Source organism: Arvicola amphibius, chromosome 9 (genome assembly GCF_903992535.2).
Source record: "Arvicola amphibius chromosome 9, mArvAmp1.2, whole genome shotgun sequence".
Taxonomy (NCBI): Eukaryota; Metazoa; Chordata; class Mammalia; order Rodentia; family Cricetidae; genus Arvicola; species Arvicola amphibius.
Window position 1 is genome coordinate 35785861 of NC_052055.2, and position 15890 is coordinate 35801750.

Here is a 15890-nt window from a genome sequence, read left to right on the forward strand (position 1 = left end):
TAAGGAAATTTTACTTCATTTTATACACAGAAAAAAAAAGATGGGAGGCAAGGAAAACAAAACAAAACAGAAAGATTCTGAGCAGACTGGGAAGGGGAAAGTAAAACTTACTATATGCTGCTGAACAGAGTGGAGGAAAGAAGCAGTAAGAACCCGAGGGCCTAAAAAGAGGCTAGAGGAATGAGAGAGAGGTGGGGGAAGGGGGTCCAACACACCTAGGGAATCCTTAAAGAGGGAAGAAAACAGGTGGCAAAGAGCCTGCTCAGTTCTGCTGCTTGGGAGCACAGCTGGCATTGCACAGCTGGTCTGGGGCTACAACAGTAGTAACTGCGGTAACATCTCCTACATGCTAGGCATTCTTTACGAGAGCTTTCTGTTCCATAAACATCTGTCTTCGATGCTGTTATGATTTTTAGTCAAGGGAGTACAATGGTTTGTCAAAAACCATTCAAACAGTACACCTCCCAGAATCAGGTGTGGCTCCACTGACACACCAGTGCCATCATGCACACAGGCGCCCATAAAAGTGACAAGTAGCAAGGGCAGAAGATGGTCCAACACTACTTAGTATCTCTTTGTAAAAGAAAGGGTCATAGGTAGCAAATGTCAGGAATTTAGTACCCATTTGACAAATACATTGGGGAGACAACAATAAACAAGCCCAATAAAAATCTCTACAGGACAAAATCTTTAATCCCAGCACTCTTGAGGCAGAGGCAGAGGCAGAGGCAGAGGCAGAGGCAGAGGCAGAGGCAGAGGCAGAGGCAGAGGCAGAGGCAGAGGCAGAGGCAGAGGCAGAGGCAGAGGCAGGCAGATCTCTGAGTTGAGATCTCTGAGTTCGAACAAAGTCAGCCTGGTCCACAGAGTGAGTTCCAAGTCAGGGCTACACAGAAAAACCTTGTTTTGGAAACAGAAGAACAAACAAAACTCTATAGGACATGCAGGTAGGACTGGTTTCTTTTGTGTGTGTGTGCGGGGCGGGGGGGATCTTTCAAGACATTTTTACAGTATTTAGAAGATATTTAAGTGTGACAGAGAATTTGAAGGCTTGAAAGGGGAAAACTGAGAGACGGAAGAGCAGAGGTGCTGAGGCGCCAAGCCACAGCAGACCTTGCAGGACCCATGCTTTGCTCTGAGCGACATCCACAGTGAATTCCCAGCATGATTAACACTTTAAGACTGTTTTAGATGAATTACTCTGGAGGTGAGGAGACCAAGCAAAGAGCAGGAACAACAATCCAGGCAAACGAGGATGGTTCCCTGAATAGGACAGAGCTAGTAGTACTAGTGAAGGGCTCATACCTACATTACTTTTGAAAGGTAAAACCTAGGGGAGCTGCTAATGAGCAGGACTAGCACAAAGGAAAAAGATAAGGCCACAGTCACTACAGTGTTCTGTAGCTCTAAGGAGTTGAGAGATGTCATTATCTGAGAAGAATAAAGCCAAGTGAAGACCAGAAGTTCACCAGATGGCTCACTGCTAAAGCACTTGCCAAGCAAGCTTGTTGAATGCTATCCCTAATACCCACTTGATGGAATCTGAACTGACTCCTACAAGTTATCCTCTGACCTCCACCAGTGTACTGTGGCTGGCAAGTAGAAGCATGTGAGTGTACGCACACACAATATTTAACAATAAAAAACATCAGAAGTTCAGCTTCAGAAATGGTAAGTTTAAGGTAGTTATTGCACATGGAAATGTCAAGTGAGCATTATCTGTAAGCTAGGAGAGGTCTGGCCAAGGGGTATGCATTTGAGAGCATCAGCATCCAGGCAGAATTTTAGCCTTCTGTATCAGTGTACCATCAGTCTATAGGCTTTTCTTTTTTTTCCCCAAGGGGAATGAATGGGAGTTGGGAATTTCTATTTATGAGGATTTACATTTTATGACTTATTTAAAAAATAAAACTATCCCAAAACTATTCTGAAAAGGTTACTTTTAAAACCTGGTTCTATTTTACTCTAGACAAAGAACTCCAGACAACAAAGAGTGCTGAGAGTGGGAAACCTTCCTCAGGGAAGAGTACACCAAATGGCTGTCCAATACACACATGTAAGTAATATTTTAAGGACTGGGCAGGTGGTCTTCGTCTTTTAGGAATGAACACACACATGAGTATGTATGCACCAACAATAAAAAAAAGAGGCCATGAATTTGAAAGAGAGCAAGGAGGTTATATGGAAGGGATTGAAGGGAGGCAAGAAAAGGGAGAAATGATGTAATTCTATTATAATTTCAAAAACTGAAAAAATGTTCTAAAAACCAACTTTATTTGATTAACAGAATTCCTTAGATCCTTTTATAAATCCAATACTTGTTATGAGATTTTAGGAGAATTATTATTATTATTTTGCATCATTGAAATGTTGATTTTCAGTGGACAGTGGTGGTGTATACCTTTAATCTCAACACTTGGGAGGCAGAGACAGATCTCTGTGAATTCAAGGCCAGCCTGGTCTACAAAGTGAGCTCCAGGACAGCCAGGGCTGTTACAGAGAAACCCTGTCTCCAAAAAAGGAAGGGAGGGAGGGAGGGAGGGAAGGAGGGAGGGAGAGAGGGAGGGAGGGAGGGAGGATTCTGTGTTGATCTTTGCTTATGAGCCACTCTCACTTGTGTGAAGTAAAGGCTAAAAACAGATCAACAGCACACACCAAACCAGGAACGAGCCACTCCTGACGGACACTCTGTTTTCTCATCAAATCACAAAGCTTTGCGGTATCTTTCAAGAGCACATAAGAAGTCTGAAGGCTGTGTTCTACGGGTTGCTTAGTTTTCTTTGAACACTGACAAATTCAGTGTTTCAGTCTTTTACCCACAACAGTGAAGAAAGTAAAGTTTTAAAAGGAGGTACCCCACAATCACTACTGAATGACTGACAGGATGCAAAGAAAGCAATGTTCTAGACTTAGTGGCCATGGATATGACAGGTTATGAGCAAAATCTCAACAGTACAGACAGTTGTTTGTTTTGTGATACAGGGTCACATCTGTAGCTCTGGCTAGCCTGGAGCTTACTAGGTAGTCCAAGTAGCCACAAACTCATAGTAATACTATTGGCTCAGCTCCCAGGTATTGAGATTACAGGCATAGAACCATCATGGCCAGCTCAAAACCGATTGATTGATTGATTGATTGATTGATTGATTGATTGATTTAGGTTTTTCGGGACAGGGTTTCTCTGTGGCTTTGGAGCCTGTCTTGGAGCTAGCTCTTGTAGAACAGGCTGACCTCAAACTCACAAATCCACCTGCCTCTGCCTCCAAAGTGCTGAGATTAAAGGCGTGCGCCACCACTGCCCGGCTCTCAAAACTGATCTTTAGAGGACAGCCTAACAGATGGATTTTCTCAAGTTAAAAATCAGTGAACAGCATGTCTAGGACCTGGACGAAACACTCAGAGTTTAGTTTCCCTAAGAGGACACAACAGTCTTCTATCTCCTTATCAAGTTCAGAGCACAAAACTCTCCCATATAGTTCAGTTTGGTAAGTGTTGGTGGCAGAGTTACAGTTTGAGCATGAAATGTCTCTAGGTTCATGCTGGTACTATTTTAGGAGTTTCTGGAAACTTGAGAAGTCAAGTCTACTAGGAGGAAGGAAATCACTAACAAGTTAGGGTGCCTACTCCTATCCCCTTCTTCTTTCCCTCTCTTCTTCCTATCTACAATGAGGTAAAGGCACTCTCCTTATCCTATGTGCCTATTGCCATGATGTGGCACAGACTCAAGAAACTATTCCTTGAACCCTGTGAGAGTGTGAGTTAATACAACCCTTCCTCCTCTGAGCTGTCCCCATTACTATTCAATCATGGTAAAGATGAAAGCACCTGGTGCAGGATGGCATGCACACAGTGAGCTGAAAATAAAGCATGACATAGAAAGTCTGCATTTATCATTCTGAATAATGCTTGTAAATAAGAAATAAGGGCTGGAGAGATGACTGGGCTGGAGAGATGGCTCAGAGGTTAAGAGCATTGCCTGCTCTTCCAAAGGTCCTGAGTTCAATTCCCAGCAACCACATAGTGGCTCACAACCATCTGTAATGAGGTCTGGTGTCCTCTTCTGGCCTGCAGGCATACATGGAAGGAATGCTGTATACTTAATAAACAAACAAACAAACAAACAGACAAATAAATAAATAAAATATTTTTTAAGAAAAGAAATAAAATGTTTTGCAACTATATAATAAAGACACCTATTTTCTTCAATAAAATTAGCTTGTGTAGGGGCTGGGGAGATGGCTCAGTGGTTAAGAGCACTGCCTGCTCTTCCAAAGGTCCTGAGTTCGATTCCCGGCAACCACATGGTGGCTCACAACCATCTGTAATGAGGTCTGGTGCCCTCTTCTGGCCTGCAGGCATACACACAGACAGAATATTGTATACATAATAAATAAATAAATATTTATTTAAAAAAATTAGCTTGTGTAATTTTTATGCTATGTCTATGTTACTATGGTTTTATGAAGCCTTTGACTGCTCTCTAATCTATGAATGAGAAGAACAGAAGTCATTGTAAGCAGGACCACTGGAAATACACATGGAAGTCTGGAATCAGAATTTGGAAGATGGCACAAAAGGTGCCGAGTGACGGTAATAAACTATCAGGTCCATATAAAGCCTTTTGAGGTAGATATACTTCTAAAGAAAAATGGGAAATCAAATGTGGATGGCATATGTCTGTGAAGTGCTGCACACTAGGCAGATCCAGATCCGCACAGCTCGAGACCTACAAAAGGGCAGGAACAGAACGAAGGGTGACATGACAGCAGTGCAAAGACTGATGGAACGGCTCGCTCGCCACCACACAACCTGTGACAGTTCCAGAACTGGGACTAGCTTTGGCTGTGCCTAACAGAAAATCTGCCTCAGATGGCACTGATACAACAGGACTCAGCTTTTGTTTTTTTTTAATTAGATTTATTTATTTCATTTGTGAGTGTTTTGCCTATATGTGTGTATGTGCACCACATGTGTGCTTAGGGTTAGTGGAGTTCATAAGAGGACATTGGATCCTTTGGAACTGGAATTATGGATGGTTGTAAACCACAAGGTGGTTGATGGGAACTGAACGTGGGGGTCCTCTCCTAAAAGAGCAACAAGCGGTCTTAACTACTGAGCCACCTATCCAGTCCTCAGGGTTCAGTTTTAATCATTTTCACAGATTAAAAGATGAGAAATGAGGCACATTCTGTAGACTTCAAATTCAATAATTTTGCTCTAAGGAATACTACTGATGATCTCAATTCACCTCTTTGTAAGATAGCAGATCCAAACCCTGCTACATAACAACAACAAAGAAACTCCCAAAGTTGATGACCTGCAGTGGTTGAGCATGTGCTAGCATGTACAAGACCCTGACCTAAATTCCCAGTGCTAATAAAAACAAACAAACGAACAAACAGCAAGGGCTGCTCTTGTAGCTCAGTAAAGTGCTTGCCTGGCACGTGGGAAGCCCTGGGTTCAATCCCCAGCACTGGCGGAACACACCCATACCCAATACTGAAGAGGTGGAGGAAAATGGATCAGGAATTCAAGGTTCAAGGCCGTCCTAGAATATGTGAAACCCCGCCTTTAAAATATACACAAACATACATTCATGCATCATAAATAAATACAGAACAAAACAAACCTAAAATGATTTGATACTGTTACAAAACTAAAGGAGGGGCAGACAAACAGGGAAGGTGGCCAGAGCCACAGCTGTAAAAGAGTGGCTGGAGGGTAGCTCACGTGATAATTTACAATATAACTGATATCAAAGCAGTGAATGCTTCTATGAGTAAGAATCCCAAGTAAGACAATTCTTCACACACTAGGAAATGAGTCTGCAAGAATACAGAAGAGTAGCAGCAGCTCTCAGGAAACAGAAAATGGAAACAGAAAAAAAAACCATGAAATATTATAAAGGGAGTTTTAAAAAGACAGAATAACAACAGGAGATGTAACTGGTAGGAACACGAAGTCTTGATTTTCATCCAGCACCCCAGAACAGAAATATTGGGGGGCACTCAAGTGTGATTTATAAACCCTGTAGAAGCAATATACACGAAATACACAAGAAAAAGCACGCCGCTTTGTATGGGGTGGAGGGGAGAAACGCAAAGGGGCTTGTTCTGCAGTCCAGCTCTCCGAGTGCTATGACTACAAGTGTGCACCACCATACCCATCTGTTATTCCATTAGCCCTTTTAACTTTACTTCTAAATTAGTCATAAAGCTGAAAGATACAAAAAATTTAAAGGGCCCATTGGATTCAGATGCTAAACATTTAAAAAAATACTTTCCTTTTAACCGTGCTAAAGCATGAATGGAGAAGCCAATGACTAAAAGAAGAGCAAGGATTTGGCTTAGAGTATTATAAACCTCAAACTGATAATGATAAACTTCACAAGTATCCAGGAAAACCAAACATCCAGCAAATTATATCATAGGGGTGGGAATGGAAATGGGGCACAAAAATGAGAGCTGAGGTCTGACCAACAGATTCATTAGCAGACAGGTTTCTGGCAATGTTGGCAGGAGCCATTTCAATAATACAATGGTAATAGAAACCTGTGTGGTTAAGAGGGAATGAAAGGAAAAGCAGCATCAACAGTCCTACTGCGTCTGCTTCAAAGGCAAAGAGAATCCACAGTTGCTGGCAGAAATAATAAAGCGGGAGGAGTGTGACTTTTCCATAGGTGAAAGGAAAGCATACTGTACACAGATGGGAAACCCAATAGAGAAAACTCTGATTCCAGGCAGAGAGTAGCTGGATCCAAGATCCAGCACACAGCCGGGACCTTGGCTGATGGTGGTGCACAGGAGATCCTCTCCTTGCTGTTTCAGGTTCTCACACATACTCCGAAGATCACAAGGAACTCTCCCTTCCCACCGTGTGGGTGGCTGACTAGCAAGTGTGGCATTCTGGCATAGATCGCAGCACCTTTCTAACTTACTATCTTGGGCTCTGTTCTCTGAAATCATCAATGGGTAAATGTTTTCTTGAGAAAGGGAACCTCTAGTCCTTGGCTCCATCTCAGGGCTGGGGAAAAGCTCTCCACGACTTTCACCTCCATTGTCTGAATTCTCAGTTCCAACCTCTGAGTCATTCCATCTTCGTGAAAGGTGGCATGTGTTAACAGCCAAGGAGTTTTCTCTCTCAGTCTGTTTCCTCCCAGAAACACAGGTATGTCCAACAGCCTCTTCTCATGTAACTAGTTTCGTCTTCCCTGTCTCAGGTGTACTGGGGATCAGCAAACTAGAAAAGCTATATCCACAAACCTGAAAGCAGCTCCTGTGATAATGGCCAACAGCCCTTGCTAATTTGGTCTGTGAGGCCTTGTTGAAAGGTTTCATGGTCCTAGGCACCCTCTTTAGACCTGTGTGGTGGTTAGAATGTAACTGGCCCTAAAAGCTCACAGGGATTGGCATTATTGGGAGGCATGGCCTTGGGGGAATGGGTGCGGCCTTGTTGGAGGAAGTGTGTCATTGTGGAGGTGGGCTTTGAGATCTCATATATGCCAAGCCATGCCCAGTGTTTCAGTTCTTCCTGTTGACTGTGGGTCAAGATGTAGGTCAAGATGTGGGTCAAGGTCAGCTTCCCCTCCAGCACCATGTCTGCCTGCAAGCCATCATGTCCTGCTGTAACAGACTAAATCTCTGAACTGTAAGCTAGCCCCAATTAAATATTTTCTTTATAAGAGTTGCTGGGGTCATGGTGTCTCTTCACAGCAAAGGAAACCCCAAGACAACTATCTTCTCTTCCCACTGCCATTGGCCAAGAGCACATGCTTAGCTATTATTACCATTTACCATCCAGAAATGCACAGAAGTTTCAGAAGCATCATATTCTGGCTCTTGCGGTCTAGCAATCCTCCCTCATCTCTTCCCTCTCCCTACCATCTTTTCTATAAGCAGTAAAAAGAGCAGGCATCTTCAGTGCTTTGCTTGGATGTCTCCTTTGCTAGATCTCCCAACTCACTAGGCACAGAACCACAAATGACAGCACCGCTAAACACTCTGCCACTACACAGCAAGGATCTCCAATTCCATTCCTGTTAGCCTCCATGGCAATCCCCTCAGTCTTAAATTAGAAATTTCTTCAAGATACAGTACCTTCTCCTTAAAGATCACTGCCCTGTATCCAAATCATGCCTGTACTTTAGACTTGTGCTGTAGAGCACCTCTTTTCTGCTCCCAAACCCACAGTTCCCTGCTTCTGTGTAACAAACCCCTCTCAAACACAGCAGCTTAAAGCAACAGCATCACCTCACACTTAATGGAGATAAGAAATCCAGATGGGTTAGTGGGTGCTTCTGGCTTGGGGTCTCTCCCAAGGCTGCCATCCATGTGTCACCAAGGCTTAACTGAAGCTTGTTCACCTGGGTGTTGGCCCTAATCATTAGCTCCTCTTCACATGGGTCATTCCTTGGAGCTACTTAAAAGACAGTAGGTTGTTCCCCCAAAGGACAGCCCCAAAGAGAAAGCACTGGGAAGGACAAGCTCTCAAGAGCAAAGCTGGTCTCTACAGCCACATCCCCAGTCATATTCTAGTCCTGCAGTCACTAGATCTTGATCTTCATTAAGGGAAGAAACTTCACAAGCAGGCTCAATCCCAGGAGCATCCTAGATGGTATCTATCACAGTCTACTTGAAGCTCAATTCTGAAGCACTACAGCAAGGTTTGAAATCTTTTTAAAAAATATTCATTCATTCATTCATTCATTCATTTATTATGTATACAATATTCTGTCTGTGTGTATGCCTGCAGACCAGAAGAGGGCAACAGACCCCATTACAGATGGTTGGGAGCAACCATATGGTTGCTGGGAATTGAACTCAGGACCTTTGGAAGAGCAGGCAATGCTCTTAACCTCTGAGCCATCTCTCCAGCCCCTTGAAATCTTTTTCTAAAGACAAAGTTCTGTCACATAACCTATTTCAGTTTCCAGCTTGCCTCTTGAGTGCTGGGATACAGAAACCATGCTCAGCCTAGGTTTGAATCTTACTTCCTAGTGTGCAGAGAAAAGAAGGTAACAGTTGTGAAAACAGCTGACGCAATACTTCATCTGTAGGAAGTATCTGATGATCCCTACCTTCCTCTCCCTTCCAATCTCGACTGTCTTAACAATCTTGACATTTTCTCTGGCAGTGGATATCTGTAAATGAATGGCATTGAGTACCATGCACAGTGATTTTCATTTTCAATGAATCCAGGAAATTTATTTTTAAATTTGATTAAAAAATTAATAGTTAAAAAATATAAAGATTTGCAAATAATGAGACCTAACAGGAAGATCACAAAGCAGCAACCGCCCCCCCCCCCCACCTGAAAAAACCCAATGTCCTGTCACCACTCCCTCTGTTTTACTATACTATTTAGGAGACCTTTAGCTCATCTTAACCCAAACAGTTTTTTAGTCTATCAGTAACTGTAATAAATGTAACTACATTAAATAAAATAATCATTAAGACTCTTTAGGTATCTGCTGTTCTGGACTGGTGAAACAGCTCAGTGTTTCATTTCTGGAATCTACATGGAAGTTTAGGACCAACTCTGTATACACACACACATACATCACACACACACCATGGCATGTGCACATATACACACACAAACACAAATACATGTTAATTTTTTAATTCCCTAAAGAATAGCATTTTAAAACAGTAGTGGGAAGTAACTGCACCAGTTCTAGATGTGAGAACATATGGCTTAAGGACCACAGAACCAACTAACACTGAGCCAGTGATGGAAATGTAACCATCATGTGATACAATGTACAATGGAGACACAATCACTGTGTCTGATTTCCAGGGATGTACAGACCTTCTTAAAACTACTACACATTAAGCAGTTCATTTCAGACTCACGAAAAATAATATGACAGCTTTTTTAAATATCAAACATTCAATTTGTTATTTAATTCAGTTAACTTCTGAATGATCTAGAGTATAAAGTCAAATAAGCAAGTAAACCCTAGAGGCATTCAGAATCACAGCAGTGCAAAGCAGACAGGCTTCAGTTAAGTGGAATACAAACCTAGAATTTCAGGTGGACACTGCTACACTGCCAGTTCATTACACCTACATATAACGTCTAGTCATCCTTCCATGTAGTGTTTGTCAAGTACCTAGTCTATGTTAGACTTATACTCTAGGCAGAATGTGTTCTCTTCTTTTATAAGAGTGAAAACTATCAGAAGAAGCATGTAAAGAGCAGTAGTAGCTCATGTTCAGATAGGAATGTCATGGATTGGAAAAACAATCCATATTTCTAGAACCAAGAATATGGGGAAGAGTAAGTGACTTCCATTCCTAAGATGGTTTTTGTTGCTGGGGAAAAGGACCTCATGAAGTTACCTTAGGAGCTGCAGTACCATATTCCCTGGTCCATGTGTGGGTCACATAACCACAATGATGCGTTAGTCCTCCAAACAGTTTAAAATCCAAAAATGAGTCTCTACATACTTGATTTCTTCTCTAATTTATAAACTGTATAACAGCAAATCACTACACTGGTTTGAAACATGGCAAATATACTCAAGGATACTTAAAGTTAAAGGCCACATTAGAGCAACCATAAAGACAGTTTTCTTATTGAACCATTAGCATTCCTACAGAAGACACTGGTTAACTAAAGTCTATCCTCACTGCCAACCCTCCACCTTCAAACCTTCTTCCTCTCCTATATGACTACAATGGGGGAGGGGGGACAAAAATCAAAACAGTCTCTCTTCAAACCATCCTTTCCACAAACCAAAATTTAAGAAAACAGTGTTTCAAGAATGCTATGTGGCCAGGAGGTGGTGGCACACGCCTTTAATTCCAGCACTCGGAAGGCAGAGGTAGGCGGATCTCTGTGAGCTCGAGGCCAGCCTGGTCTACAAGAGCTAGTTCCAGGACAGGTTCCAAAGCTACAGAGAAACTGTGTCTCGAAAAACAAAAATTGCGCAGAAGGAGAGAGAACATGAGAAAGAAAGTCAGGAACGTGAGGGGTGCGTTCACTCATGGAGACAGTGGGACAGAACTAATGGGAGATCACCAACTCCAGTTGGAATGGGACTGATCGATCATGCGACCAAACCCGTCTCTCTGAATGTGGCCAACAGTGGGGGCTGACTGAGAAGCAAAGGACAATGGCGCTGGGCTCTAATTCTTCTGCATGGACGGGCTCTGTGGGAGCCTTCTCAGCTTGGTCGATCACCTTCCTGGACCTGGGGGGAGTTGGGAGGACCTTGGTCTTAACATTGAGTAGGGAACCCTGATGGCTCCTTGGCCTGGAGAGGGAGGGAGGGGAGGTATGGCTGGAGGGGAGGGGAGGGAAGGGGGAGGAGGAGGGGAGGAGATGGAAATTTTTAAATATAAAAAAATAAACCATGAAAAAAAAAAACCAAAAAACTAAAGCTATTTCCTCAGAATCTAAAATACCTCTGTGATCTATTAATAAAAGTTAGTAAAAACGAGAAAAAAAAAAGAAAAAAGAAAAACAAAAATTGCTATGTGATAGTGTGCTGTAAAACCTTCCAAGAATTTTCTAGGCTCAGCAAAGAGCAACTGAAAGCTCAAGGTCCTCCAGTACCCACCAAACATCTCTTCCAAGCCTGACACTTCCAATGATAACTGATGTCCTGGTTTTCCCACAAATTTTGCTTTCTTGTTTCTTTTCACTCTACAAATGTCCATTATGTGCCAGGTACCTTTCTAGGGACATATAATAACCAACAACTTCATGAAGGAAGAATGTCAATTGGTAGGAGGTAGAGAAAAAATAAAAATTGAGAATAGAAAATAGACAAGGAGGTAATCAGCACATACGTAGGCTATTCCTTTATGACATCTGAGTACCAGGCAGTGAAATGGCTAAGTGCTAAAGCCTGGAGGCAACAAGTGTGGTTGATATGTTCAAACAGTAGATGTCGATCAGTATGACACCTGAGGAGCAAACAGAGAAAAGCTTCTAAGAAAACAAAGCTAACACTAAGCAGGAGAACAAATAGTAGGGGCTCCCAGCCAAAGTAGGACATGCGGACTTCAATCTGATTGAGATATGAACTACTCAGAGTTTTGGTGAGACCAGCAACAACACATGATATTCATTCTGGGTCTGAGACTATAAATCAGTGGTCCAGGGCTTGCCTACAATACATGAAGCCTTGTATTTACTAAAAGTAAACCGTATCTCTATCTGTGTCAGTTCTTCTGCCTAATGCCAGGGTATTATTCACCATTGTGAGCTACAGTTCACAACTAGCCACATCCATCTCTCTAGACCAGTGGTTTTCAAAGTACGAACGTATCCGCTCTACCTGCAGCATCAGCATCCATGGGAAACGTACTAGAAATGTAAAGTTCTAGGCCCACTCAGATCCAAGGAATCTAGCTGGAGGCAGAGCTCAACCATCTGAATCTCTTAATACATGACTATGTCTGAAATTGTTGCTACTGCCCAATGGGTTCATTAAGGTTCCTTGTTCTTCTGGGAGACTACCAAAATAATCCCACCGTGTCACTATCATGGCAGTAAATCCAAGCCTTAAGGACAGATCATGTTTGCCTGTCAACATCTGTTCCCAATCCTGCCTACTACTTCCAAGAACTGAGGTCAACAGTATCCTCAGCAGGCTCATCTAAAAATCCACCCTTTAGTCCACGGCGCACCTTACCCCCTTGCTCTAAAGGAAACCTGACAGCTCCTGGAATACAGCTGTTTCTGCAGCAAAAGCTGCTCACCTGCTTTGGCAGAGGTGAGCATCCTCCTTGCTTCCCAGCACAGCTTCCAAAGCCCCCCTCTGCTCCCATCCAAACTGCAAACTGCCAATCTTTTAAAAGAGGTTCCACTTCCTGTCGTCCTAGCCTTAGTCTTGTCTTCAACTCAGGACTTCAACAACCACACAGAACCAACATTTGGTCTCCTAAGATTTGTTTTCAACGTTTTTAGCACCAAATATATTTTTCAACTCTTCACCTGAACCACCTACTAGCATCAGGCTAACACCAGCATCACCTCTAAAAACGATAAGCATCTAAAGAAGAGTTTGTGTGTGCTAGCTTCCCATTGCAGCACTTCTCAACCCTTCTTATGCTTTCTGGCCTACAAAATAAACCCACCCTTTTTCACTGTCTCTACTCCCCATGTGTTTCTCCTTTCTTCCTCGGACAGCTTAGATGAGAGAATGTAACATTACACATTGTTCTTTCCAGAAGGTTTACACCTTTCCTCCTGCATAACAGCTGTGTGATTGCTACTCCTTAATTCAAGGCTCAGCTACTTTCCCCAGATATGACACAGAGAAAGAAGACAAAACCAAGAATACTACCACGAAACCAATGTCCCCATCCTGCCTGACTGCAAGCAGATGCCCTCTTTCCCATTAGAGCCCTGTGTCTGGGATGGACAGAACACTCTGCTCCTCATAACTTCTTTTTTTTTTTTTTTTTTTTTTTTAGCACCCTCTGTTTCTTCATCTCTGCTTGGATCTATCCCACTAACAGAACACATGCTTGATAGTCACCTTTTAAAAGCCCTTCGGTCTACATTTCCCTACAGTTACTGCCCAATTCTGTCCTCTTCTCCTCAACAGTATTCCTAATCACCCCATACCTGCCAACTTACAATGCAGTTCATCCCAATATTCTCCAAAACAGCTTTTCCTAGTCACTAAGACCCTACCAAGGCCAGTGTCAATGTCTTGGTCTTACAACCCAAAACTAGTAGCACTTTCTTCTCCAGGTAAATCTGTCTAGTTTTTTACCTTCCCAACACCATTCTTTTCAGTAACTTTCAGAAATTACTCAGGACGTGTTCAATCTGCTCTCTCTTACCAGTTTAAACAAGGAAAGAAAACCATGTATGGACGACTCCTCACCTTGCTTGCTGCTCTTCTGCCAACCACACACAATGAGTGGAAAACAATATTTTCAGCCAACGTGTATTAACTGTTCAAGCCTTATTATTAACATGATAACCTAAGAGTTTCCTGGGCTTTCTTCTCTTAATGTGTCTGGCTGTGTGTGTGTGTGTGTGTGTGTGTGTGTGTGTGTGTGTGTGTGCGTGTGTGTGCAGGTGCATGTGTGTGAGCATGTGTATAGAGGCCTGAAAACAACCCCAGGGTTGACAGCACTTCCTTTTAAATAGGATCTCTCACTAGCCTGGAGATTGTGGATTAGGTTAGTCTGGGAAGCCAGAAAGTCACAGGGAGCCGTCTTCCTGTCTCCATCTCGACTTCCTAGCAGGAAAAGTGTCTATTACCTAACACCTGGTATTTTCATATAATCATCAAGTGCTTTACTAACTGAGCCATTCCCCAAATCCAGTTTTCCAGATATTTGTTTGTTTGTTTAAAGATAGATTGTTGTTCTGTTGTTCAAGCTGCCTAGAACTCACTCATTATGTACACTAGCTGGTTTTGAACTTGAGGTGACTCTTTTTTTCCTTGGCCTCCCAAGTGCTTGCATTACAGGTGTGACCCATCATGTCTGACTTACCAATATGTTATACACTAACCCAAATTTATTCCAATTGTAAACTCTGTAATAAGAAGGGAAGCCTTTGTTATCTTTCTAATATATAAATCTGATGACACACTACCTTGCCTTGATCCATTAGTGGGTCTTTATTAGAATATGCAGTCTCCTATGTTTTCTTTCTTACCAATAACTGCCATTCTACTTAGGCCCTGCACACAGGTTATGGGGGAGGGAAGAGAGGGGAAATGAATATGAATGAAATTTGGTAACCTATTTATTCTCTTTTAGAAAATCCTTTTAACTCCTCAAACCAATATTTATCTCTTTCCTCCTGAGCTTGTCCTACTTCCAAAAGCCAGTTCTACCTTCTCGGAGCACAAGCAACTATCCTCTGTACTTTTATACACCTCACTTCTCTCTTCTAGTGGATGTGCTCAGTTCACTTTTAAACATGAGAGTCTACTGTCTTTTGTTTTATATTCCTGGAGTACCTGAAATCAAACCTAGCACCTTGACCACTGAGCTATATTCCCAGTCCTAAGTCTCTTGTATTTAAAACAATACGAACATAGCTTCTTCCCACACCTAGCTACACGCTGAATTCCTCAGAGTCAAACTTCTGCATCTACTGTTCTATCTTATTCCCTTGTCTCTCCCCCATGGACTGCCTCACCTGACTCCATAACAGGCAGGTTTCTGTCCTCATCATTTGCCCAAAATGGCTCTAGCTAAAGTCACTAGTAACCACAATGTTGCTCATCTCCAATCTTCTTCCCAGGTTTCCACATCCTGGATTTACTCCAAAAGAACAGGTGCCCTGTTTCCTGTCAGGGCCTATCCCACTCTACCAGGAACTAACTCCCTTTCTTGCCCTCCATTTCCTCCTGAGGTCATTCTCATTTGAGCATGCAGTTTCTGTGACACTTTACGGAGTCTTTCACAAATTAAACCTCTATCTTTCCATGTTTGCCTGGACCTGGGTAGACAGCCATCTAAACAGTATTTCCCCTAGGAACATCTCAATTACCCCAAAATATTAAATCCAAAATCAAGTACATGATCCCCTTCACCTTTCCTCCTACAAAAACCTGTCACTCGTCTACATCATGGCAACACCCTGCCTATTTTACCTGAGTCTCTCTCCCAGAGTGCCTCTTCTACCAGCCCCGTCCTGAGAGCGCTTCTCTATTATAGTCACTGTTCTTGGCTGCATTCTTACTCTGCCTTAAACTGTATAGATAGCTTTTAAAAGAATAAAAATAAATCAAAACTAACTACAAATTCTACTTCATGTACTCCTTACTGTCAAATGCCCATTTGTAGTAACGAGTCTTATGTTATCTGAACTGAACAGCTTCTACATTTTGTGATAGCCCAATTTACTACTGTCTCATTCTCTAGCCCTACAAACCAATTAGAATGGCAAGTGATTTCTGGAAGGTG

General features: G+C 42.5%; 1 protein-coding gene across 16 annotated transcripts in view; it reads right to left on the reverse strand.

Annotated features, from left to right (window-relative positions):
* Rbfox2 (RNA binding fox-1 homolog 2) overlaps positions 1-15890 on the reverse strand; it is a 255764-nt gene that overhangs the window by 113655 nt on the left and 126219 nt on the right. The window contains exon 1 of one of the 16 annotated variants that reach the window (XM_038342123.1): positions 9074-9133. The exons of the other annotated variants lie outside the window; for them this stretch is intronic. The gene's annotated coding sequence lies outside the window, so the exon portion shown is untranslated. Of the gene's footprint in view, positions 1-9073; positions 9134-15890 lie in introns of those variants that run through there. 16 annotated transcript variants of the gene reach the window in all.